This window comes from Mus musculus, chromosome 14 (assembly GCF_000001635.26).
Source record: "Mus musculus strain C57BL/6J chromosome 14, GRCm38.p6 C57BL/6J".
NCBI lineage: Eukaryota > Metazoa > Chordata > Mammalia > Rodentia > Muridae > Mus > Mus musculus.
In genome coordinates this window covers 3644445-3672336 of record NC_000080.6, presented here as the reverse complement: position 1 = coordinate 3672336, position 27892 = coordinate 3644445, and the positions used below count along the sequence as shown (strand labels likewise).

Here is a 27892-nt window from a genome sequence, read left to right as displayed (position 1 = left end):
GGCTAGATGAAATTAAGGCCTGTTCATACCAAAGAAACAAAATAAAAGAGGAGCATACAGCCCATTACAGCCATGGTTATTAGGGATGAGAAGCAACAGTGGTGTATTTCCTGTGCACACTCAGTGCTCTTCCTCCAGCACTTCTCTTTGAGGGAGATCATGTCCTGGTCTGTGCCATGTTCTGCTTTCTGCTGGACTATTTCACACTTAGGGAAGAAAGAAACAAAGGCCGGTTAAGCATTTGTCAATTGAGCTGTCTCTCCCAGAACAGCTCTATTCAGCTGGACAAACCAACATGTCCTATCAGCTGAGATCATAACGTGCATCCCAAGTGTCATAGAGCACCTGATCTTGGAATTGTTTCTCACCTTTTAAAAACTGCTAGAATTGGAACTGTCAGCTACACATTATACTGGAGTTCTAAAAAACACCACATTTCCCCAGTTGTGCGGGTATATTATATTGAGTAATAACATTGTAGCAATGTTTGAATGTGAGTTCAAGAGAGATGTGTGCAACCTAGAAACCATGTGGATTCCTTATGGCGTAGGAGCGTGCCCTGAACTGAAGTGAAAGCTATGATTATTTCTCCAGTGCAGGAACCTCACAGGGTTCCTCTCCTCAATCCCTCTATCTGCAAATAACCAGAGACACCATACAACACAATACCCAGGGGTAATTCATGGTTCCTAGAATCTGCAAGAGTGTGCTAAATAAAAATATTACCAAGGCTGGGCAATGAACCTTAAAAGTGATGGTCATGAAGAAACAGAACAACACCCCTGTACATCTATGACTATTGCAGGGCATACTCTCAAACACACATAATATTTAGGTTTATGCAATACAAGCATATTGTATCGCAGTGACCTTTTTAGTTTCGCAGTTAATACAAATATAAAAATCTCCCAGGATACTTTGCAGGAATAAAAAACAAATCTTGAATGGGAAAGGTACTTAGTGGGCATAGTATATAGGCAGCGCAGTCAGTGATATGCTCTCCACTCATAAACCAGTCTGGGAATCAGGGTTCTTGTCCTATTATCCAATCTGGCTCAGCAAGTTCCCAAGGCTGTGTAGAATAGGTTTGTTTCCCAGCCTAGGCTCACATGTTGGTGGTAGACCAGCCTCTTGTTCTCGTTCCCTGTTTCAGACTTGTCCTAAAGTAATCAGTTTCTTCCAATAGGATCTCCCTTTTCTATCACCTAACTGACTTGGTGTCCAAAGGCATGAGCCCAGAGTAATAGGAACTGTCTATAACCAGGATCCAAAAGAAACGTTTTCTCCCCAGAATGTGACTGTGTCAGGGCTATTTTGAGTAGGATAAGGCTGACTAGTTGAAGGACAAATGCTTGCATGGATTATCTCACACTATGTTCATGGAAGGGCTGCACCACACAGGGCCTTTTCAAACTTCAGCAGATGGACATCAGGATAACTTCTCCCTTCGGGGCTGCTCTGAGGACCACTACAACCCTGAGCACCTAGACTCTGTGGATAACTCCTCCTTGTTCTGGAAGCACTGGGTCAAAGAGGACTTCTTTTCCACTTTCTGAACATGGCTTCTAACAGACATAACCAGTTTTATACTACCAGAACTGTGTGAAGGTCCTCATTTCTCCCAACCCCCACTGAGGCTGATTGAGACACAGGTCGGAAAAACCATGCATACACAAAAAGAAACACACAGACACACAGTCACAGACACACACACAAGCACACGCAGACTTATTCACATAGAATCATAACTGAGCAGAAAACAATGAGGTATCTGTTATGGTTCAGGACCAAGATAATTCAGACAATGCAGAGGTGGTGTTTCAAGGGAGACCCAAGGACTCTGCGATTATTTTAGAGGAAGAAAAAGCACGAGAGAAGCGGGGTCATAGTGGCACACTCCTTTAATCCCAGCACTTGGGAGGTAGAGGCAGGCAGATTTCTGAGTTTGAGGCAGGCCGGGTATACAGACTGAGTTCCAGGACAGCCAGTTTGAACAGAGAAACCCTGTCTGGGGGGAGGGGGGGAGGGAAACATCTAACAATGGTCCAATTTGGGGGCATATATTAAGAAATTTTTTCATGAAGCCTCAGAAATCACACACCAAACCTGAGCCTGTATGAAGCCTTTCTATCATCTCTGGTCATCCAGCCAACTCCAGACTCTAAGGCCCAGGAATGACCACTCCAACAGCACTCAAAGAAAATTGAACTGACAAGCTGCTACTCAGGCTCTCTCAGTGTGAACCAAGATATATGAAGCCTGAAGAGACCATTTTGAGATAGAGCAGAAAAGGGGGGAATAGAAAAGCCGCCAAAAGACAGTAATGAAATCCACTTATTTGTCAATTAAACCAGGCTGTCATCCCTGCAAACTATTTCCTACCTAGAATCTCACAAGTTCCCTGTAAAGCAAATGAGCTACAGGCCTTTACTTCTTCCCTCAAAGCTCTTGCTATACTCAAGAAGGGCTCCAACACAGCACCCTTCAAACTTAAGGAATATAGTGTTGTGATGTCTAATCAACCTATCTCCCTTAGTGATTATAGCAGAGCAGGAACATTTGCATTCCAAATATGCAGTTTCTTGAACCAGGCTACCTCCACAGAGAGCCCTGTAGATGATCACATAAACAAACACTTGGAGGAAACATAGGTGAGTGCCTGGAGAAGTTGGTGGACTATTACATTTGATTGTCTATGTTTATGTTTAGACATGAGGGCAATCTGCCTCTGATACACATCATCCTACCTGGTGTTCCTTGGCACTTGGGACACAGATGTTCTTGCTGGCCTCCTCAGAGAACCTCTTTTCTTCCCCACAGGACACTTGTGGCCAGCCTGATCCACCAGCAGCCTTCTGTTCTCATTCAGTAATATCCTTACATTTTCGTGGAGTTGAGTGCACTCACGGAGGAGGTGGTCCTCCTTAATGCTGATCCACAAAGAAAAATTGGTCATTCCCAGCCAGATTCCATTGGCTTGCCACTCCTACAAGTCCTATGATCCCTGCAAGGGCCCTGATTCCCAGACAGCCCCCAGAAGAGTCCACAGTTACATAGGAGCACCAAACAGAGGCAGGTCATATCAAGATACCAGCCATATTCCACAGGACTCAACAAACTTCTAAAAAACCTGACACCAAGAGTACACCATATACATGACAGAAGAGGAAATGTTCCTCATGGTTGATTATAGGTCTGTGGTACATTAAAACCTTCAGCAGGGAGAGGGCTTAGCCCCTCTGAGAGAGGTGAGACGACCAAACAGGTGTGCAATCTTTACATTTTTGTTGGGAATCCTAGATCTTTTAATCTGTGGTCAGAAACCCAGAGGTTCAGGGTTCCTGGATATTCCCAGCGTGGTGGAAAAGTTTTCTATGTAGAGGATCTTGAATTTGGAAGAATAAAGATTGGAGGGTCTTGGACACTCTTCACACTTAGGACACCTGTGTCCAAGAGGTACAAATCCAAGACCCTTGCCTCAGGGCAGGGTTCCTAAATAAAAAACAGATAGCATAGAACCAGAACCCTTGCTTTTGTTCAAAGTCCTAAAAGGACAGAAGCATTCCCTGCCTAGTTCTGGGGGTCTCATTTGTGTCACTGACTCACCTGTAGGAATAGTTATCTTCTATCAGTTCCTTGGAGTACTGCATGGAAACAATTATGGACTGGATCATTTTATTCATATCCAACATTGTCTTCTCATGTTGTGATTTAATGATGTTGAATTCAGTGTTCATCCTGTGGCATGGCCCAAGAAGCAAATAATATGCTGAATTAAGGAATCAATAATCATGTGCAAACAGGCTATATCATGTACTACCCAAGCCAACTGCATGCCACATCCTGGCTCATTCAAACTGGGTCCCCTAGGTGCTAATTAAACTTACTATCCTGGGCAGAGGACAGCAGAGCCAGGAGACCAAATGGAGCTAGCTGACCTTCAAGGGCTTCCCGGGCAAGCATATAGGAATAGAGTACTTCTATGACAATTTTACACTACACTGTGCCACAGGCAAGGGTCCAGTAGATATCTGTAATGACTTTCCTCTTATTTTTAAGGCAGGGATTCTCATTTCTTGGTTTCTGTTGTTCTGTGAATTCCCAGAAAACACAACTAGTATTTACAGGAGAAAGGCTTTATCACATCTCCTCCTCCAGGAGATTCCTGTGTGACAACAAGGAAACACCAGGAGCAAACTTCCCTGGTGATCACTTTGGACCTCTATGGACTCAACACTAACAGGACCTGCAAACTGTGCATCACACAAATCCTCAGACCCCATCAAAGGTCCCAGAGCCCCAGTCCTGAACAAAACACATGCAACTATGTTCACACACACAGACACAATTAGAATGCCAAATAAATCCAGACAGGTGCCATCTCTCAGAATATAATGAACAATATCAGAGTAAAGACTTGAAGCCTGCAGGCATTGCATTCACACACTGAGAGACAGTAAGTGTGAGCAGGACATTCTAGCTGTTCACAGCAACAATCAGAATGCAAAAACCCCAAGGTCAAGTACAAAAGAAGATGATAATAAACACACAGCACCTTGTTTATCCAACAATTAAACACCTGTCAGGGCTACTTAATTGAATGATGGGAGATGACGCACTCCATTCATGGAAGGAAATTGGGTTAACAGATGGCACAATACAGTCAACAGGGTACTGGGCATAATTCCTACCTGTAGTTCAAATCCTCATACATGTAAAGGTTCAGGATTCCACACATTTCCTCCATGTCATTGCTGATCTTCCTCATATCCAATTTCAGTTCTTCTAGTTCATTTATTTTTGATCTCTTCTTAGTCATTTTGGAATTTTGGGTTGAAGTATTTCTAGCAGACCCTGCAGATAGGTAAACACAAAAGAATTTGCATACTTGATGGCCCAGGGGCAGGGGAGACCATTCTGAGTCCCAAGAAGAAGATGGAGGGAGAGAAAAGATAAAGACAGTGAATTCCTAAAAGAGCAGAAAAGCTATCTTCCAGCTGGTTTGCTAAGCTATGTTCCTCTTCCTAACCACCATTGTCAGACATATGCCACACTCGCTGTTACAGGCCCGGTTGCCTTGAAATGTATAAGCTGCCTCAGACAAAGATATGGGGAACATTGTCAGGTCATATCAGATGGGACGCAGGGAAATCCTGAAGTTCATAGTGCTTAGCACTATCAAGCACTAATTAATCGTGTGTCTTCAAATCCAAAGTGTCTGAGTCCTCACCACATGACATGACCAGGGGAGCATCCTTCTCTGTTCTTTTCATCAGAGACTCAAGTTACCTACAGTAATCTGGAAGATGAAGTGCTTCAACTCCCTTCCATGAAAGGACACACTGTTATTCTCATAGTGCCCACTCCTGACATTTTTTGCCACTCAAAATGAAATTAAATAGCTCCCAGAAAAGTAGCTGCAGGTTTGTCAATTCCTGGCTCTGTCAAACTAATCATCAGAAATTCTTGACTCTTTGTCTGACATTGACAAAGTCCAAGGCTTCAGCTTGTAAGACCTACTCCTGGAAGGCCCAGCTCAAGCCTACCTCTACCAGGAATTTCCCCAACACTGCCCAGGACTCATGTGCCTTCTCCATAACCATTTCCTTCTTCCTTTTTCATGAGAAAGGATTCCCTCTTCCTTCTCTGTTGGTCTGGTCACTCCTTCATCGCCATTCTCTTTCTGAAATTGCCTGAGCAGCCAGGAAAACATTCCTGCTGGTGAACCCAGAGCAAACAGAAGGGATGAACCACAGGCAGTTGCTGTCACCACAACACAGGTGACAACACAGAAGATTCTAGTTCTATCCTAGATACAAGAGATTCTCCAAGGAAGGCATTACTGATGATGTCACTAGCAACTGCCATGACCTACCTGTTAACTAGTTCTGCCCAGCTTGGTCCTTTTCTGGGGTGCCTCTCCTGGAGCCTCTCATGGACCCGTGGGATCCCCTTTGGCAACCTCTCCTTCCAAAGCTGGAGAATTCTACTGCTTCATTAGATGTCATGTGCTTTTGAGGGGGAACGTTGGTTAGGACTCTGACATGCTTAAGAGATTTTGTTGGCACCCAAAACTCTAGGGACTGTGGATGTAGTAGATGTTTCACAACAGCAAATATACCAGCTGTGTCAATTCATGTGACATACACTCCAATTTCCCAGGGTTTTCCTGTCTCACAGAGGCAAATATCTTTCTCCTATAGGTTTAATTGTACAAAACATGGACAATATTTTCTAACGGTGTATTCCTTGACAGAGGGCATTTTTTCATATATATATACATGAGTTTCACAAAATCTCTGGTTTACAACCCTATCTTTTACAAACTTGCTGTCCCTTCTTCAAAACATTATCCTGCACATGCTCCCATTCTCAAATACAACCAGACAATTTAAGTGGGCAACAGAGAGTAGTGGTCATCCTGGACTGTACATTACTGCATTGTAGCCTCATAGCAATTACTTCTCCAATATCTGTCTTCCAGAATTGCTAAGTTGAGAAATGAGGGTGTTGCAGGTTGTAACGTCATACTGTACTCACAGCAAATATAATACTCAGAAGGTAGGGCTGGGAGTGCAATGACCTGAATTGAGATGAAACCTCAATTTTAATGTGTCTATAAGGTCAGGATCCTGTCCCTTTGGCATTATCATCTCTGGCTTTTGTGTTCTTATGCTGGCTTTGCTGAACCTGTGCCCCCTAACCTCACAGATTTAAGAGTGAAAAATCATGTATATCTTCTTTCAGAAAACATCTGAATTTCACTACCTTCTTGAGCCACACAATATCAATATGCAGAGCTCAAAAATCAGGGGGAGATAGGTGATGGCTTCAAAGATGAGGGCTTTTTCTTACAATTAGGGCGCATATTTTTTTCCAATGTGATTTTTCCTTTTCTCTTTCACTAAGGGTGGCTTGTGTGTTTGCTGGCCTAAAGGGTCCTGGTTCCAACAACATGGGGCTTACTCTATAGAGGCTCAATTTTACCAAGAAAAGGATTGTTGTAGAATCATGTCGTGACAGCAAGTAGTTCAACTACACTGTCTTAGGTCCAGCTGACCTGGTATAGGACTGACGACCTGAGCTATCTGAGGAAAGGAAGCAGCATGCAGTGTCACACAGCTCTCTCTGATGCAAACTGCTGGAATTGGAATAGGGATGTTTGTTTGTTTGTATGTTTGGTTGTTAATTATAAAAACAAAAAAAGTTAGCCACAGTTGGTACATGCCAGTAATCTCAGCACTCAAAAGGGTTTTAAACAATTGTTGTTGTTTGTATTCCTGTTGCTTTTATTGGTTTTGTTTTGAACTCTCCCAGCTATTTGCACTGGACCCAGAATATTAAGCCCATGCTCTGTACAGTCCTATCATTTATGTTAATCAGTGATTTTATTCTTAGCAACCACTCCTGAGATGATCTCATTACTCACTTTCAAATAAAGAAAACAGTCATACAGACATTAGTTAACTTGTACGGTCTCACGTAATCAACTCATCATGACTGTAGAGTGGCATCCCAATCTTTGAAATACCCAAGCTTCTATTTTTGAGATGTCAGGCATCTGTGGAAGACTCGATATCTGGTATGGTAGGGGACCTGGAATGGCTGCCACCTGAAGGCCAAAACTGCCCCTCCAGTGCCTCTGAAGCCTGAGGCAGAGGTCAGCCAACAACACAGGAACCCTTGGCCACAGCCAGTTCAGGACTGTACTTTGGATGAGCCCTGAGACCTGGATTAACAGAGGTTTCCAGAGTTCTGGTAAAAGTGAGCACAAACACTTCGACTTGAGGAGAATAATGGATCTATGGGACAAACATCTTTCTTTTTTATTTATCTTTGCTATGTTCCTAGTTTATGTCAATACCAAAGGCACCCTACTTTACAACATCTATTCTCTCTGGGTGTTAAAGTTATTGCCTGTGTATACACACTAGAGTTACTAGAACAATACATTCTGTCCAATTTTTTTAAATAATTAAATATTTTTTATTGATATCTTTTTATTTATTCACTTTACACTCTGCTTTCTGCCCCCTGACACCTATATTCTTTCCCCAATATTGCTGGCTGCTTCTTTTCTGAGGGAATATGTGGCAGCTATCTCAGGTCATCCCTTCTTCTACCAAAGCTAAGTGACCCTGTCCTGGAGAAAGGTGCTGAGGGTGCTGGGAATGAATGACTTCTGCTTGGCTTTCTTCTTGTTCCACTTGGCTGGCTTTGAGCAGTTCTTGCAGAACTGTCCTTGAACTTGGTACTTCATCCTGATGGTCCGTAAGAAGCACTGGTTTTATTAATTATTCTTGAGAGTATATTTCCATCAAACCGAATCCCATCAGTATACTAACAAAGACAAAGGAAATGAGATATGAGACATCTATTCCAGGAGTTTCCAATTGTTCTCAGACCAGCAGTAGAGAAGCCCACAAAGCTGGCAAAGGTAACTGAGGTCACACAGGGACCTGAGAGCATACTGCTGCTTTCCTAAAGAATGTTCTAGAGGATTATTATATCTAAACTCCCATAGATTCGTGTGCACTGGACACCAAAGGGCTCAACATACTTTGCTTTTGTCACTCAGCTTCTCCAAGTATTAGAAGTCCCCCAATTTAGAGGGATTTGAAGGTATAAATAAGTCCCAGTGGCTAGAGGTATCTCAAAAAATGTGTAAGAACAGAGAACTGCTTGAGAATCAGAAAGACAAGAGCAAAGTCATAGCCCAATAAGAAAATCTGAGTAACAAGCCATCAAGTGAAAACTGAAAGTAGCAGGCCATGCACCAGTAAGGTTGGTCCTTGGCTCTCAGGTAGATCTATCTGAAAATTTCTGAGGAACTCCATTTTGATTTCCAGAGTTGCCATAGCACTTTGCAGTCCCACCAGAAATGGAAGAATGTTCCTCTTTCTTCAAATTCTCACCAACATATGCTTTCACATGAGTTTTTTTGATCTTAGCATTCTTCACTGGAAAGTATAACGCTGGACACCACCTCAGGGTCATTTTGATATTCATTTACCTGAAAAAAAAGGACTTTGCACACTTCTTCAGTGCTTCTCAGCCATTCAAGATGCGTTGTTGTGAATGTTGTGTTTAGTTCTCTACCTCATTTTTAGATTGTGTTCTTAGCTCTTATGAAGGTTATCTACTTGAGTTCTTTATAACATAACAACAGAACCTGAGGAAATCCAAAACATCATCAGATCCTACTACAAAAGGCTATACTCAGGAAAACTGAAAACCTGTATGAAATAAACAACTTCCTAGACAGATACCAGATACCAAAGTTAAATCAGAATCAGATTAACGATGTAAACACTCTCATTTCCCTAAAGAAATAGAAGCAGTCATCAATAGTCTCCCAGCCCCAAAAAGTCCAGGACCTGACAGGTTTAGTGCAAAGTTCTAGCAGACCTTCGAAGAAGACCTGATTCCAACTCTCCTCAAACTATTCCACAAAATAGAAACAGAAGGCACTCTACCCAATTCTTTCTATGAAGCCACAATTACTCTGATACCTAAACCACACAAAGATCCAAGAAAGAAAGAGAACTTCAGACCAATTTCTCTTATGACCATGGATGCAAAAATACTTAATAAAATCCTCACAAACCGAATCCAAGAACACATCAAGACAATCATCCATCATGACCAAGTAGGCTGGATCCCAGGGATGCAGGGATGGTTTAATATACGCAAATCCATCAGCGTAAATCACAATATAAACCAAATCAAAGAAAAAAAAAAAAACACATGATTATCTCATTAGATGCTGAAAAAGCATTTGACAAAATCCAATACCCATTCATGATAAAAGTCTTGGAAAGATCAGGAATTCAAGGCCCATACCTAAACATGACAAAAGCAATCTACAGAAAACCACCATCAAACTAAATGGAGAGAAGCTGGAAGCAATCTCACTAAAATCAGGAACTAGACAAGGATGCCCACTTTCTCCCTACCTCTTCAATATAGTACTTGAAGTCCTAGACAGAGCAATTGGACAACAAAGGAAGATCGAGGGGATACAAATTGGAAAGGAAGAAGTCAAACTATCACTATTTGCAGATGATATGATAGTATGTATAAGTGACCCTAATAATTCCACCAGAGAACTCCTAATCCTGAAAAACAGCTTCAGTGCAGTAGCTGGATATAAAATTAACTCAAACAAATGAATGCCCTTTCTCTACACACAGGATAAACGGGCTGAGAAAGAAATTAGGGAAACAACACCATTCACAAGAGTCACAAACAATATAAAATACCTTGGCGTGACTCTAACTAAGGAAGTGAAAGATCTGTATGATAAGAACTTCAAGTCTGTGAAGAAAGAAATTGAAGAACACAGAAGATGGAAAGATCCCCCATGCTCGTGGGTTGGCAGGATTGATATAGTCAAAATGGCTATCCTGATGAAAGCAATCTACAGATTCAAACTTCCAACTCAATTCTTCACTGAGTTAGAAAATGCAATTTGCAAATTCATCTGGAATAATAAAAAAAAACCTAAGATAGCAAAAACTATTCCCAACAATAAAAGAACCTCTGGGGGAATCACCATGCCTGAACTCAAGCTGTAGTACAGAGCACTTGTGCTAAAAACTGCATGGTACTGGTACAGCGACAGACAGGTAGATCAATGGAAAAGAATTGAAGACCCAGTAATGAATCCATACACCTATGGTCACTTGATCTTTGACAAGGGAGCTAAAACCATCCAGTGGGAAAAAGACAGCATTTTCACCAAATGGTGCTGCCACAACTGGCAGTTATGTAGAAGAATGCAAATTGATCCATTCTTATCTCCTTAAACAAGACTCAAGTCTAAGTGGATCAAAGTACTCCACATAAAACCAGAGACACTGAAACTTATAGAGGAGAAAGTGGGGAAAAGCCTCAAAGATATGGGCACAAGGAAAAAGTTCCTGAATAGAACAGCAATGGCTTGTGCTGTAAGATCGAGAATCGACAAATGGGACCTCACAAAATTGCAAAGCAAAAGACACTGCCTCTGGTGCATTCTGGGGGTCCAGTTTCCTGAGGCTGCCTGTTTACATTCTTTCTGCCAGACATCAGGACTTCAGTCATTTTCCCTCTACCAATACCAGATCAGGTTTCCCTCTCCCCACACCAACTGCCCCCTACCATGTTAGGGAGGGAGGGAAGGACCTGGGAGGGAAAGTGATCCTGTTTGTTTAAAAATGACTTTCATTATGATGTGTTAGACTTAGGACTAGCTCTGGATGCTGTATGCTGGCTCTTATGGGACTCTGTTACAGAACACTCCTCTGAAGTGCTCTAGGCATCCCTGCAGCAGAGGCTCTGCCTGGGTTCATCCAGCTACCTCCTAAATCTTCTCTATCCAGAGAACACTATTCACTAGAAATAGGCAGAAACTGCAGAGAGCCGGGTTCAAGGGTGGCAATCTCAGGTCTACAGGCAGTATTTCTCAATAAAAGTGTAGTTTCTTCCAACCATGGTTATGCACTCCTTTAAATCCCATCACTTAAAAGTTATAAACAGGAGGAACTCTGTGTGTTCAAAAACAGCAAGCTCATAACATATCAGAGAGTTTGGAATGGAGGAAGACACTCACTGAGTATCAAACATATTGTTTCCTGGACAGAAGGTCCTGAAGACTAGATCCATGTAAACTATGATGTGTTCTCTTTCTGGCTGTGACCATCAGGTTGTCCATGAGCAGAAAGAAGCCCACAAAAGTCACTCCACAGGATCCTCCCAGGCTTTGTTCCTACTTCATCTGAGAGACAACCAAGCAAGACCAGATTTTTTTTTTTTTATTGCTTGTTCTTCTTCTGCATGACCAGGTCCTTCTGCTCAGCAGTACTATAGCCTTTGCTCCAGACTATCCTGTTCCTGATAATTAGAGTATGTGTTCTTAGTGGAGGGGTATCAAAAAGCATGCACACACTGGAATAAAAATGCAAGTGTTTACAAAGGATACCAGTGGTTGATGATCAGCCAGGCAAGCAAAGCAGCCAGCTTCTGGGCGAAAGAGCAAACAGTATTTCAAGACAGAGGCTGAAAATGAAACCCAATGAGATCTTCTAGAAAATGAAGAAAATGCATGAAAAAGTGCATGAAAAAAAATACCACATGCCTATACTATACAAAAAAGAAAATATACACACACACAAAAACACACATATCCGCAGCCTATCCACCACACACAGAGTATGTAAATGAGAGCAAAATACCAAAAAAAAAGCACCTCGTGCTGCAAGAACACATTCGTTTAGTTATAGCATACCAGCAATTTGAGCGGTATCTTACACTATGCTAAACAAAAGGTGGAAGATACAATTGCTATGGTGAGCATGCTTTGCTTGGCCAGACTATGCTGAAGTGGTTGCATAAAATTTCCTCTTGCAATCTTAAATCTCTGACACCATGACCCTAGCTTGTCAGAATCCCTACCCACATCCATAGTCATCCAGTCAACAGGAGAATGCAATCTACAGAAAAGGAGAATACTCCAGCCTCATTGACAAAAAACATGGCTAACACTCTGCTAGTCAGAGTTCAGTCAGTGTGAGTCTGTCCTGGGCAGATTAAAAAGATTGTCTTGAAATGTAGACAGCAAAGATGAGAAATGCCACATGTCACCCCAAAAAAGATGACATCAAGAACTGCTCATTTGGCATTTGCAAAGGGATTCCCCCCACCCTTGCAAGCTGCTTCTCACATGTGAATTATATGACTGATGCCAAGCAAATAAGCCACAAGCCCTGACTTCACTCACTTAAAGCTCTGTGCACTGAACCCTGTAGGCGTGTGGTGTATTATTGAACTGTACTCATCTTTGGGCTGAAGTATTAAGCAGAGGAGGATTTGCTTGCTGATAATCCACTTTCTCACAAGAAGCTCATTCCCCAGAAATATTTGTGCTTGGACATAGACCTGAACAATTGGCTGTCATGAGGTATGTACTTAGATTGCTGTGTGGATGAGTAAGATGATGGATGAAAGCACAGGTAGGTGGATGAGCTCGTCTAGAAGTTACAAGGGCAGATGGAGCTAACCATTAGCCTGACAAAGCTGCCTGACTCTACCTGTTGTTCCTGACTCTGGAAGTCACTGGCCTCTTCCTATTGGTCCTTATGGAGCCCCTTTAAGTCCCACAAGTACTGCAGCACCAGTGCCTCATCTTCCAGCACTTTCTTATTCCTGTGCCTCCTCAGCATGTCTACCTTCTTCTTCAGCTGATTCAGTTCCATCAGAAGGTGGCTCTGCAGGTTTCTGCAAACACCCAATGCATACAAAGCCCCTGCTATCCTTTTCCTATTAACTTATAAGAAACACCATCAACCCCATCAGACCCTGGTTCTCAGGAAGACCTAGATAAGAACTCAGGACATCTAGGTGAGCTGCACTCAGAAAGCAAAAACTAGAGAACAGCAAATTCCAGAAACACTCATGCTACTTCCAAAAGTCCCAACACTAAGAGGGATCCATGTTTCCTAAAAAGAAGAAGTGGACTACAGTTGTCCCTACCTGTCCATCCTAATGGAGAAACATCACGAAGGAATGGGCAAAGGCACTATGAATTGGAAAGGAGAAACAAGGGGAATACTTGCTATATATGGGTCTGCTGGTAACTAGCTCTCTACAGATCCTGACTCAGCCCCGGGGGTCAAGAAGACCTCACATGATACAAATAGTTCTTCTGTCAAGACCAGGGTTTCTCAATTTACCAAATGCTGTGGATGCTTTAATGCAGTGACCTCCCAACTTAAGATTATTTTCATTGCTACTTGGGTACTATAATTTTTGTACTGTTATAAGCCATAATAGAAGTGTCTGAGATAAAGGATTGTCTGATACACAACCTCTGTGAAAGGGTCCTTTGACCTTTTTTTTTTAACCCCAAAAAGTGTTTCAACCCACAGGTTTACAACAGAAAAATCTAAAGGCTCCTGTGTGAAGTGGCAGAAAGCAAGAACCAGAGCTCGAGAGTCTCCTGTGCAGGATCAAAAGCAGAGATGGCAATTCTACAGCTCATGTGCTCCCAAGCAAGACAGACAGTTACCTATAGCAGCCTTTCTCTTTGCCAGGAATTCAAATGTCTCTGAGGCCTCAGTGTACACATTCTGTAAGCTCTGCAGGTCCAACATTACCTGCTTAGTCTCCACTTTCAATTTTTCATAGTAAGGATTTGATCTGTGGTTGGGCCTGGCCCCAAGAGCAAAGAGTCCCAAGAACACAGGCTTCAAGTGTCACCTGAATCCAGGATGGATTCTGAACTATCCAAGCTCACAGTATGTTACCTTCTACCTCCTATGTACTAGGATCATCTAAGCTTATTAATCTTGCTATCTTGTCCAAAGGTCTCCAGAGGCTGGGTGTCCAGGTGGTTAGAGTTCTGGTTGTTTGAGCTCCCGCATAGGCCTGGAGGGACAGACGAGGTCTCTAAACTCTCAGTAGTTTATGGCACAGGTGTGGGTATACAGAAACTATGAGGACATTTCTCCTTTTTTTTTTCTTTCAGAACAAGGACTCTTGATCTTTGGCCTAGTCCTATGAATTTGGCCAAACTATATAATCCACATTTCAGGGAGAATTACCCAGAATGAGGAGGTCATGGTTCATTCACCACAGAACTCAAATATTTCATCAAGTTGAACACATAATGCAAGTGCATTGTTGCTTGAAGTATGGTTTCCAGTCCTAAGCATTGGCATTGTCAGCAGACTGTAAGGCAGGCAATTCCTCAGGTCCTAGCACATACCCTTATGACCAGAATATAGAGAGAGTCACACACACACACACATGCATGCACACAGAATCAGGGTGTGTTTGCAGGGAGAATGAGAAAGTACAATTGAAATAGAATCCAGAGGAAATGCAGAGGACATTCTGTTTATAAGGCCCAAAATCTGAGAAGAGTATTAATGAGCCCAAGACCTTCCATCATGTATCAGGATGGACCAAATGGGACCAAGCTTTCCTGGTGATATAGCAAGCTTCAGCAAGCAACACCTGCCAGACAATTACAAAGCTTTGCAAACAAACAAACAACGAACTCAAGCAAGCAAACAATCAATCAAAACCTCACAGCAACTAATATCTCACTCAAACGGTCACATGTCAGTGCCTCTATCAATACATGCTGAGACATCACATCCTCTTCAATCCCTCAGTTGTAGGCTTTCATTTTCATATAAAAAAAATAGAATACCCTATGTCCGCAGCTCACTCCTGCTCTGACTTCAAGTTCAGCCTGTGAGAATGTTTAGCGAGAAAAGGTTGGGCACAGTGACACCCTGGAGTTACAGTCTCCCAGTACCATAAAATTTAATAAGAATAAATTGTAGGCCATACCATAGACCCAAGAAATTGACCATGATGTTTGACAGAATGAAAAATACCTCTTGTGCAAAGCTTTCTCACTGATGAAGATCAGGTGATCTTGTAGCTCATTTTTCCCACTGGTCATCGGCTGACTGATTAGACTTTCCACTTTCCTCACCCATCTTCTGAACAGGAGTGTTGGGGATGATGGTGGTACACCAGCAGCCCCTATGGGTAGATGAACACAAGTGAATATGCATACTGTCAAGGAACAGAGCATTGACAGAACACTGAGTCCTATACAGACATCTTACAAAACAGGAATCCATGTGACCCAGTCATTCCTCTTTCGCTTCACTTTGCACATGCATCATGTGACCAAGGACAGGATCCTCAGGCTTATTCATAGCTGCGTATGATTTAATTAGGCAGTACTGTCCATAAGCTTGTGGTATAGAAACCATCAGAAAATTATCATAGCCCACAAGCACCAAGATGGTGTGGAGATGCCCATATCTCCTGTCAGGTCACTCTAGAAACAAGACTATGGATGGAAAAACAGTGCAAGAGCACAACGAGTTCCCAGACTCACCAAGTCAGCTGCGTGAGAGCCCAGTGTGCCCAGAGTTGGCAAGAAAGCACCAGTCTCTACTCTGGCTCACTATTTTGACAGTCCAGTGGCTAGACTAGAGAACAAACTGATACCCACACCTGCTACCTATGTGGGCAACTTTTAGGGAACACTGTTCAGAGACGTTCTTCTGTGACATCTGAGAAATGAAAGGTCTTCCCTGGGAAGCCAATTTCTTTCCTTCTTAGGAGAGCTGGACAGACAGTTCACCTAATGGAGTCCCTGGGGTAAAGGACAGTGATGCCCAGCCCTGAGGTGCTGACATCTCACTCACAGTCCTCTGCCTGCTGCTGCTTTCACTTTTGTCCCGTTCAAACCCATTTCCCCTGTAAGAGCAGAAGCCTGAAACTCCCAGGACAACAGCTTTGGCCTTAAAACTTCATTGATCTGGGACAAACTAATGTCCTGTAATCATTGACAAATTCAGGATCCATGACAAGCAGGGAAGGCCAGAAGCTTCCCAGAGAGACTAACTACTGAGTCCCAATTCCTGAAGACCCAGAAACAGACTGTGGTCTCCTTCAGGAATTTTCCCATCTTCTGACCAATACTTATGGTGGCGCATTTTCAAGGACCATTTATTTCTTGATGCTTTGGTCTGAGGGTCAAGGGTCATCTTTCTTCCTCTCACTTGTGTCCATTCTTTCTCCTAAGTAGCATCCTTCCTCTAGCCAACATATCTATGGATGATTAGGAAAGGCAGTGCATAAAGTGGTCCAAGTGCAGTTGGTGTTGCCACAACACAGGTGACATCTCAAACCATGCCAGGCCTCTCCAGGATACAAAAGAATGTCTAGGGAAGGAACTGCTGATGTCATGGGGAGCTGACACTGCAACCATGCTAACTAGCTCTCCTCACAATTCATGCTGCACTTTCCAGGAGCCACTCCTAACACTGAAGGGAATCCTTTCAGTACCTCCTCCTTCCAAAGACCTCCATTAGATTGGTTGGAAACTCATTACTAATTCCCCCATGGGGAACTGATTGTTTATTTTCAAAAATTTCCCCAGGAATGTTTCATTTCTTTCTCAAAATTCCCCTATTCATCTAAATGTGAAATAAAATACTCCTGAAAATTCAGATTAGGATGAATATGGATGCAGAAGGAACACCTGCCTCAAGTACTGATGCTTGGAAGCACACCCAGGAAGAGCCTGCAGGGCCTTGAACTCACAGATATCTACTTGTCTCTGAGTACTCCCAAGTGCTGAAATTAAAGGCAGGCAGAACCAGGCCAGGCATTCCCATCACCTCCTTTCTCTCCCCTACTTCAACTTGTGTCCCAACATTTTCTTTGGTCCCTACCTCTAATAGAAAGCAGGGCAGAAGGTACTTGGATTCTAGCTAATGGCTCTTTTACTGTCATTCTCTTATGAAGCCTGGACCACATGTGTGCTGTTAGTCAATATGATCACATATAGCTTCAAACATTAAAATATACCCTTTGTTACAAGATCCAATCTTCTTGAAACTCAAACTGTGTTCACTGAAAAATACATCATAGATGGGAGAGTGGGGAAGAGAGAGAGAGAGAGAGAGAGCAAATTCTTGCATACATGTTGCCACATGCCATGATAACACAGTAATCCCATTTAGTCAAGTTTGTATGGTAAAATATTAAATTCCCTATATTTAAATTTTAAGAAAGTTTTTTGAAAAACCAACTCAGAACTGGAATCCCAGTGAAAACAGGTTTGCTTTCTTTGTTGTTCTTTCATTTTGTTTTAAGAGAGTATGGATTTATTTTGTCTCAGAGTATAAATATATCTTGGTGGGAAAGGCATGGAGCTGGGTCTCTAGTTGTGGTTGCCAGAGCATGTACCAGCTGCTTGTTCTGTGCCACCTACTAGGAAGCAATGGGGGGAGGGGACACACACAAAGCTTGAAAATGAGAGTCTCTGAGCACACAGAGTTGGGGCTTCAAAAAGCTGTGATTCTACTGCTTAGATCTGATATCTCTCTCTCTCTCTGTCTCTCTCTCTTACTCTCTCGCTCTCGCTCCACCCTCTCTCTCTGTGTGTCGGTGTGTCTGTGTGTGTCTGTGTGTGTGTGTGTTAGACAGACAGACAGACAGTGTGGCTTCTTAAAATTATATATAGACTAGCAATTAATGTTGTAAGTATAGCATGCCGCATGACGGTCATATCGATTCATTCTGAAGGAAACCAGAACTCACTTCATTCAGATTCTTGAGATCCCTGAATCAAAGTTAAAGACTCTGATTTTGGGGAATTTGATGATGCCTTATACTCTGCTGAAGCAAGAGCAGGGCATGCAGTTTCAGGCCTGCCTGGCCTATCGGGTAAATCCCACAGCAGCCTGTCCTACAGTGTGATGCTCTGTCCCAAACATAAACAACACAGATTCGGATGGACCCAGTGTTCCTTCAAAACATATTTAGATTAAATCGTCAACCCCATTGCACCCCATGCCAGAAAATTTAACATTTAAAGCTGTTTCCTCTACTACATTCTTGCTTTCTCTTGAATACACTCCTCTTTTAGTCGTTCAGGTAACACAACTTTCTTATGTAGTTATATAAAGCATTTGAAAAATCCTTAAATATTGTAGTCATTACACAAAGTTCTGAATAAAATCCCTCGTGAGAACTTTTTATGACACATACTTGGATAGATGTCAACCTTCAGCTATAAAGTAAGGTTCTTGGGGACAACGCTTGTCTGAGAGTTAACAGCTTGCCCAACAATCTCAGAACACGACAGGTGTTGGATAAGAATATGTGCTGAACTAATAAAATGCCTTAGCCACTTACATACGCCAAGTTTTGAAGAGTTCAACATTTAGCCACTGCTCCTGCTCCATCTCACATCTCTGTGAAGGTTTTAGCTTTAAACGTTCATGTTGCGAGACGAGTACTGAAGATTTTCTAGGAGAATAAGAAAGCACTCTGTTTCTTAGCACTTTGGAGAAGAAAGCCGGAGGTTCTCTAATTTTCTAACTGCGGTGAAGTCCTAGCATTCAGCACCCAAAAAGCACCACACATAACTTGGAGCTTCCCGCTGTACGTGGTGGAAGCTGATAAGATTTTATATAGTAAAGTTCAAAACAGGTCGCTGGATTTCATTCCCAATGATCTAAAATGTCAAGACTGAATTGTATGTTTAACCAAGAACACCTTACTCCCTAATAATGATCGCAATAGAACACGAGCAGATGGGCTACCTAACGTGCAAACTCACAAAAACAAACGCAGTGGCAGATGGATCAAAGTCGAAGGACACTCGTGAAAGGTCAGGAAGCAGGAGGCAGTAAATTGTACCCTGGCAAAAGGGCTGGAAGTCTAAGGGTAAGAAAAGAAGCAAGCCTGGCCCCTGACCTACAAGCTCTCAACAGGCAGAGGGCGCACCTGAGCAGACTCAGGAAGTCCCTGGGACAACTTCACTGGAACAGCACCTCAGCAGGGATGAAGCCAGAAATTTTAGACCAGGCTTTTGAGACGGTTCACAACGTCAATCAAAAACGAGTAAGAAATACATAGATAGGGTATGCAGGGCCAAAATTCATTGCCCACTCAAGATTACAAGGGTCTACGCAGGGCGGGGATTCCTGCGAGGAATCCCTGAATGGATGGATGGATAACAGAAGGTTCAGTTTGAGGTGCAAGAAATAAGTTAATGGATTTTAGGGAATAAATCCAAAGACCCCGACTCTCATCTTCTCACAGGCAACACTGAGCCCCAAAAGTGACTCAATCTGCGCGTGGCGTGTGCTGTGAGGTCCAGGGGAAAGCGAAGTTATCTGGGGCTGGATCCCTGGCCAGGTCCTTGACCCTCAGAACAGTTCAGGGCAGCCTAGGCTACCCGAGTCGGAGGCGTGGCTCTGGGCTTCTGGCAGCCGCGGGCCTTCCCAGGCGGCGGTCCTCGGGAACCTGCGTGCCCAGGTGACTGCCAGCGCGCGGTCAAGAGGTGAACCCCGTCTCCTCCTGGCCGCACCCGCTGACCGCGCAACCCAGCCCCCTCCAGTTCCCTGACCTCCATGCCACTCTAGGAAATAAAGTGCAAAGCTGAGAAAAGGATGAAGCGCGGAAATGGTCCTCTCCGGATCCAGAGGCCGACCAGACAAAGGCGCTTCGGGCGGGGAGCAAGGAGGAGCCAGGGCGCGGGAGGAAGCGCTGTCCCGGCTGGGAAGCAGCTGGGGACCTCATCCCGGACCGCTTCCGGAACGGAACCTGGCCGGGACGTCGAGGCGGGGAGCAAGGACAAGCGGGAGGGGTGGGCGCGGGCGCGGGCGCGGTACCCACCGGTTCCTCCCAGGCTGGGCTCTGGGATCCAAGCACGGGGCGCACGTGCTGCGGCTCCATCCTGCGGGCCCGCGCCCGCTGACCGATGGAGCGCAGGGACACGGCGCTCTCTGGCTTCGGACGCCTTCGCCACCCCCCCCCCCCGCCCCCTCCGCGCAGGTCCCTTCCTCCACCACCACCTCCGCAGCCGCATGAGTGCAGCTCCATGGCGCGGTGGCGAGCACTGGGCTCCTCAAGCCTTTGCTGCCTCCCATGGCCCCAGAATCTGCCACCCCACCCCTCTCCTGTCTCTGCCTCCGACCCCCTCCCCTTTTCTCCCACCGTCTGCCCCTTCCCCAGCGACCCCTCCCGGCCGGCGGCCCGGGATGCATGTGACCCCCCCTGCCAGGCCATATATGGCGCCGAAAGGAAAGCAGCCACCAGGCGGTCACAGGCACCTGGCGGTGGTGCGGCTAAAAGAGGAAGCTTCACCAAGGACCCAGGCTCAACAGGAGCATTGGGGATGTCAGGGGCAAGTAGCTCAGGAGGGTTGAGCAGGACCTGGCCCCTTTCCTTCAGGCATTCCTTGCCTCGGGTGCCTGTAGCTCCAGGTGGTTGCCTCCTGAGCTGAGCCTGGAGCCAATTGCCCAGGACAGTACCTGGCTTCAACAGAGCAAGGTTGTGCTTTGCGCCCCTGAGCTGCTCCCAAGCACCTATTCTGGCAGCTGGGATGTCTGGCTGGGCTGGCTGGGGAGCCCTGCTTTTGTTCATTTTCTATGGCTGAAAGATTTTGTGAAAAGAAAACCAGCTAAGGAGCAGGTCTGTGGTTCCCTGTGAGCTCTCAACTCAAATTAGGGACAGGGGCAGTTCAGAGACAGCTCAAATGTCAACTGTCTCTCCTGCTGCTCTCTGGGAAAAAGAAAATGAAAATTGCAACTAGCAAGTTTTTCAATCATCTTTTCTGAAATCATCTTTACTAGCTGTGGAGACAGTTTCCATCTAGTTGCAAACAGAGGAGTGACTGCATTTGCATGGATCATTTCCTCTCTCATGGACTTCAGACTCCTGCATCTCCTGGCCCTTAGTCTGGTAGACAGATGCATTCACACGTTTTGAAACCGAAAATTCAAAACACGTACTTGATCCAGCATGCTCCCAAGTCATACTAACTTCCAAGGCTAATATTCCACTGGAGCTACACATATAAAGGTCACTAAGGATTGTGGAGAGAGCTAAGCCACTGGATGGTTTCCAGCCCTCACTTTCTGTGACTTGACTGACTAGATTTGCATTCCTGAATCTCTCCTTTAAAGGGGCCTTGGAATGTTGGGTCCTCTTTGTTTGTGACTATGCTTTGTTCAGTGGCCTCTTACCTGCTGCCTAAGTAGCCTGTCCTTCATTTACTTTGAATGAGGGTTAAGTGGGGTGAGTGAGCAGTCTACAAGTTCCTCCCTTGCTTTTAGTTAGCAGCCAGATGATAACTCACAGATCTCCATCATTCTGACCATGCTGCCTTTACCTCAGCACTGGGATCACAGATGAACACTGGGGCTCACTCAAACCCAGCCCTTCATTCCTCTAGGCCAACTGAGCTATCCCAGACCAGAAGTGAACTGCTGTTTTTCAAGCATGTTGTTACATTTTTTGACTTTTTTCACTTGGGTGTCTGTGTCTGTGTGTGGGTTTGTGCACAGCAGTGTGAATTCTCATGGAGGCCAGAAGCATCCAGTACCCCTAGAGCTGGAGTTAGGAGGCACCCAGTGTGGGTGCTCCAAAGCAAACTCCCTGCTTTCAGACTCCCAAACCCATCTGGCAGAATGAGCAACCCAACTCCAAAAAGTTGTGTTTCCTCTCTCTCTCTCTCTCTCTCTCTCTCTCTCTCTCTCTCTCTCTCTCTCTCTGTCCCTGTCTCTGTCTCAAACACACACATACGTTATTTTTTATAGAAAGAAAGACAGAAAGAAAAAAAGAAAGAAAGAAAGAAAGAAAGAAAGAAAGAAAGAAAGAAAGAAAGAAAGAAAGAAGGAAGGAAGGAAGGAAAGAAAGAAAAGACATTAAAACAAGAAAAGAAGAATGCAGCTTGCCCAGGGACCTGTGTATCTCCCAGAGCCAGGGTTATAATCCAGATTGCTTCATTAATGTGACTACATATACAGCTGTTTCTATGTTCTAAATGTTCGTATCTCCCCAGTTCCCGTTGAAGTCCTAACTTGCATGAGCACCTAAGGAAGGGGTCTGGTTATGATAGCAGATTCTGTATAAATGGAACTGGTGTCTTGTAGGTGGAGGGGCTGGAAAGATGGCTCAGTGACTAAGAACACTCAGTGTTCTTCCTGAGGACCCACGTTCAGTGCCCAGTAACCACCTTGGGCAGCTCACAGCTACCTGTAACACCAGTTCCAAAAGATCCAATACCCTCTTCTGGCCTCAGGTACCTGCATGAACATGGTGCCCAGATAGACAGGCAGGCACACACTCACATAAAACAATTCAAAACATAAAGCAAGAAACAGAATACCATCTCCATTGTCTTATAACATTAAATTCTGTCCTGTATAATAAAAGTGTTCTCTTTGCTCCTGAATGCACAGTATAACTAGTTCTGTTTTTCAACTCTTCCAAGTCATTGTGTTTTAAGGATGTCCTAAAAATACGGTTTGATCTCACTACTACCAGACCATCCTAAGAGCACTACTTTTAGCATGACTGTTTTCATTCATTGTGTGTATTAATCAGACTAAAGGGCTCTAGGAAAACCTTGCTGCCACTGCCCCTCCCCCTCACCTTATTTCCTTCTCAGGGAACAGTACACTTTAGGAGATTATGGGGTGTGTCCTCTGTTCCACATTACCATCCACCTCCTAAGGCTTTGCCCTCATACAGAGGAGGGAAGTGATACATAGTTTGGGGTGGGAGACAAAAAAAGCAAGGAGCAGCATTGCTTCACAGACCTCTACAGACAGTGGTGTGTGTGTGTGTGTGTGTGTGTGTGTGTGTGTGTCTGTGTGTGTGTCTGTGTGTGTGTGTGTCTGTGTGTGTGTCTGTGTGTGTGTCTGTGTGTGTCTGTGTGTGTGTCTGCATGTGTGTGTGTCTCTCTGTGTGTGTGTGTCTCTGTGTGTGTGTCTGTGTGTCTCTGTGTGTGTGTGTGTGTCTGTGTGTGTGTGTGTATGTGTGTGTCTGAGAATGTGCTTTTTACAGAGGAGGGAAGTGATATAGCGTCTCCTGTGGGAGACAAAAAAGGCAGGGAGGGGCATTGCTTCACAGAACTCTAGACACTGGTGTTTGTGTGTGTGTGTGTCTCTGTGTGTGTGTGTGTCTGTGTGTGTGTCTGTGTGTGTCTGTGTGTGTGTCTGAGAATGTACTTTTCAATTTCTTTCACCAAAGGCCTCTGAGTCTTGTATTTTTATTTCCTCCTATGCCTACATCAAAATTTCAATGTCTACAGAATTCTACATGGAAAGTGATTAACACCAACCCTTCATAACAACCTTTTGGCACCTCGGGCCAGCAATGAGATGTCTACTCTCAGTCCACTATGTTTCTGTCCATCAAGTTTTAATATTTTCATTTTGTGTTTGGACTAATGGTTTGAATCTAAGTGGATTTTAGTTTTAGGATTGTTTGTTTCTTCTTATGAAATTGATATTCATTTTACCCTGAAATATAAATCCTTCTCTAAATCTGAAAATGTTTTTTGTGTTTGGGGGGTGGATTTTTAATTAATCATTTTGTTTACATTTCAAATGATATCCCCCTTTAACTGTCCACAACCACCCCCACCCAACCCTCTTTCTCCTGCCTCCTCTTTGCCTATATGAGGGTGATCCCCCACTCCCCCAACCAGTCCCACCCTTCCTCTAGCATCCCCCTACATTGGGTCATCAAACCTGCACAGGACCAAGGGCCTCTCCTCCCACTAATGCCGAACAAGGTCATCCTCTGCTACATATGTATCTGGAGCCATGGATCCCTCCATGTATACTCTTTGGTTGATGGTTTAGTCTCTTGGAGCATGGGGTGGTCCAGTTAGTTGATATTGCTCTTCCTATGGGGATGCAACCCCCTTCAGCTCCTTCAGTCCTTCCCCTAGCTCTTTCACTGGTATCCTCATGCTCAGTTAGATGGTTGCCTATGAGTATCTGCATCTGTATTGGTCAGGGGACACTCATACCAGATTCCTGTCAGCAAGTGCTTCTTGGCATCAACAATAGTGTCTGGGTTTGGTGTCTCCAGATAACTAATATCAACAATCGGCAAATGGGACCTCAAAAAATTGCAAACATTTTGTATGGCAAAGAACCCTGTCAATGAAACAAAATGGCAACCAACAGATTGGGAAAAGATCTTTACCAATCCTATATACTATCAAAGGATAATATCCAGTCTATACAAAGAACTCAAGAAGAACTCCAGAGAACCAAATAACCCTATTAAAATGGGGAACAGAGCTAAACAGAGATTGTCAACTGAGGAATACTGAATGACCATGAAGCACCTAAAGAAATGTTCAACATCCCTAGTCACCAGGGAAATGCAAACCACACAACCCTGAGATTCTACCTCACACCAGTCAGAATGGCTAAGATCAAAAATTCAGGTGACAGCAGATGCTGGCGAAGATACGGAGAAAGAGGAACACTCCTCCATTGCTGGTGGGACTGAAAGCTGGTCAAACCACTTCTGAAATCAATCTGGCGATTCCTCAGAAATTTGTAAATAGATCTACCTGAAGACCCAGCTATACCACTAATTGGCATGTACCCAAAACATACCCCAACATATAACCAGGACACATGTTCCACTATGTTTATAGCAGCCTTATTTATAATAGCCAGAAGCTGGAAACAACCCAGATGTCCCTCAAGAGAAGACTGAAAATGTTTTAAATTCAACTGTTACTTATCTTCATTCCTGTTCAATTTTCTCTATTTTGAGTTTCTATAACTAGATTTGACACAGAGATTTTATACTATCCTCCAAATCTCGATCTTTCTTTCACCATTCTCCTGTTTGGTGTTGTTGTTGTTGTTGTTGTTGTTGCTGGTGATGGTGATGGTGATGATGATTTGTTTTGTTTTGTTTTGTTTGTGTCTGTGTGTGTTTTGCTAGTCTTGGATACTTTTCTCTGAAATATTATCCAATTCCCTAATTTTGTTTGCAACAATGTTCAGTTGCCAGTGCTGATTTCTTGTCCTTTTGAGGTAAGGTTTTGCTATGTAGTTCTGGTGATTGGCCTACCAGTCTCTACAGAGATGGGACTGGCTTCAAACTTGTAGTAATCTCCCTGTCTCTGTTTAGCCTGCTTCTTAATTTCTTAATATGACCACTGTCTTCTCATTTATTAATCTCCTTAAAACTTTCATCTCATTCTTTTAAAAAGCTGTTAGGTCGTTTTTAATATACTTTGTTTTTTATTTATCTTTTAAACCTGTATGTGGGCATGGGTGGGTGGGCATGTATGTACAACAGGATCTTTCTACATAGCCCTGGCATCAGCAATAGTGTCTGGATTTGGTGTTATTTCTAGCTCATAACTCAAGGTGTAAATTCTACAAATGACCTTATTTTCCTGTTGTCCTCATCTCACCTAATTATTAAGAGAGAAAAAAAAAACTAAATGTCATTTTAAAATGAAAGACAGATTTTTTTAAAGCACAATATAGGGCTGGTGAGATGGCTCAGTGGGTAAAGGCATGGGCCACACAAGCCTAATGATGTCAGTTAAATAGATCACTAAATGCACATAAATGTGGAAGGAGAGAACTAAGGCTACAAAGTTGTCCCCTGACCCGCACATGTACAGAATAGCATGTTCTTCTGCACACACACACACATTACTAATAGTAAAAAAAATGTTATTATTAAAAATAAAAAACTGTTAAATATTTTAACTACCTAAAGCCCAATGTGTAAAAAGTGTACATATGATAAAATAAGAATTTTTGAATTGGTAGGTTATGTCTCAACATGGCTACTGGTTATTAATGTGCAACAGGATTCCATAATTGCATGTATTTTTTTCCTTCCTTTTGGCTAAAGTATGGTAAGATCATGTATTTTTTTCTCCGCACAGTTGTTGTTGCTTGTAAGAGAAGAAAATGATTAATAATTACAAATGATTCATCTAACAAAGAGATCAGTATAGAAAACTATGAAAAAGTATTCCATGACTGCTGGGTGAGGTTGTTAACGATGCAGAGAAAAGAACAAACCAACATGAGGTCTGCTTTCCACAGAGAGAGGATGAAACAATTGAGTCTAAAATAAATATAAATTGTGACAGATTTACTTGTAGTTCAAGAAATGGCACGTTCAGGGCAGGAGAGTCAGCTATAGGTTAAGAGCACTGGTTGTCTTCCAGGGGACCCAAGTTGGGTTCCTAGCACTCACACAATGGCTAACATTCATCTGCAACTCCAATTTCAGAGGATCTGACACCCTCTTCTGGCCTCTACGCATACAGCAAAGTCATGGTGCAAAGACATATACTGTGGGCAAAATGCTCATACACCTAAAATAAACTTGAAAATAAATACGTTTCCTTTTAAAGAAATAGAAAATATGAGGTTCCCTCCAAATGTGCAGGGGAAAAGCCAGGGGCAGCATGGGAAGCTAGTTCTTATGATCCCCCAAGAATACTTCTAGCAGAGCCCCTCTATACAGTGGTAGGACCCAGCACTTCAGATTCCAGCTTAGAGCTCCAAAGCCAAGACACCCAGTTGCCAAGAATCAACCCAGGTGCTCTCGGGATCAATAATTCTGTGATTATTCTCTTAGAATCAATTCTGGAGATTAATCACATAAGGAGCCTGAAGGCAGCTGTAGGTGACTCAGTAGCCAGCATGACATCTAGCAGGGAGGCAGGAATCCAGGAGACTAGAGAGGGCCTTTGAAACTTAAGGGCTGGGAAAGGCACTTCAGGAAAGTTCCCCAAGCAGTCCTGGGCTGCATAGTAATGGCAGTGGAAAAGGAAGACACAGCTCAACATTGACAACTGTCCCTTAGGGGGACTTCTACTCACTGAAAAATGAGACTCTTAACTTACACCACAAAAGAGAAATTCAGTACAAGTCTGTATGAACCATAAATGGAGTTTACTGAGAACGACTGTGTGGGGGTTGGGGGGTGGTAGTTGTACATATCACGGGGCCGTCTTGGTTACTTTGCTACTGCTATGGAGAGAAAGCATGACCAAGGCAACGTATAGAAGAAGGCGTCTACAGGGGCTCCTGGGTGCAGAGTGCTAGTCCATGACTCTTATGGTGGGGAGCATGGCAGGAGACAGGTATCATACTGGAGTGGTAGCTGAGAGTTTACATCTGATCCACAGGCAGGAGACAGGGAATGCTATCGGCTTTTGAAACTCCTCCATTAGGCTACACCTCTTAATCCTTCCCAAATATATGGGGGCTATTTGCATTCAGACCTCCACAGTGCCCATGGACTGCTCAAGAGAGAAGTTATCAAAGTCACATCTAAGTGTCTTAACAATAAACTCTCTCTCTCTCTCTCTCCCTCTCTCTCTCTCTCTGAGAACACACACACACTGTATTGTTGATCTCACATCTACCCATTTCCCTGTAGCCAGACTACTCCCAAACTTGTTATGAAGCGGAAGACATTGACTTACCTGTCTCCATCTCCCTGAGTTCATGCTAGGGAAGTACTCTACCAACTGAACAAATGCTTATAAAACAAACTTTGGTTTTGT

The 27892-nt window shown here is 43.6% G+C and overlaps 1 pseudogene across 1 annotated transcript; it reads right to left on the bottom strand.

The window, feature by feature from the left end:
• Window positions 1–196: 196 nt before the first annotated feature.
• Gm3020 (predicted gene 3020) lies at window positions 197–20307 on the bottom strand (annotated as a pseudogene). The gene is made up of 7 exons (NR_033117.1): window positions 20203–20307; window positions 18715–18828; window positions 15387–15537; window positions 4692–4854; window positions 3607–3738; window positions 2748–2930; window positions 197–206 (listed from the first exon to the last, which is right to left on the bottom strand). The product of NR_033117.1 is annotated as a predicted gene 3020 (transcript).
• Between the last annotated feature and the right edge of the window lie 7585 nt (window positions 20308–27892).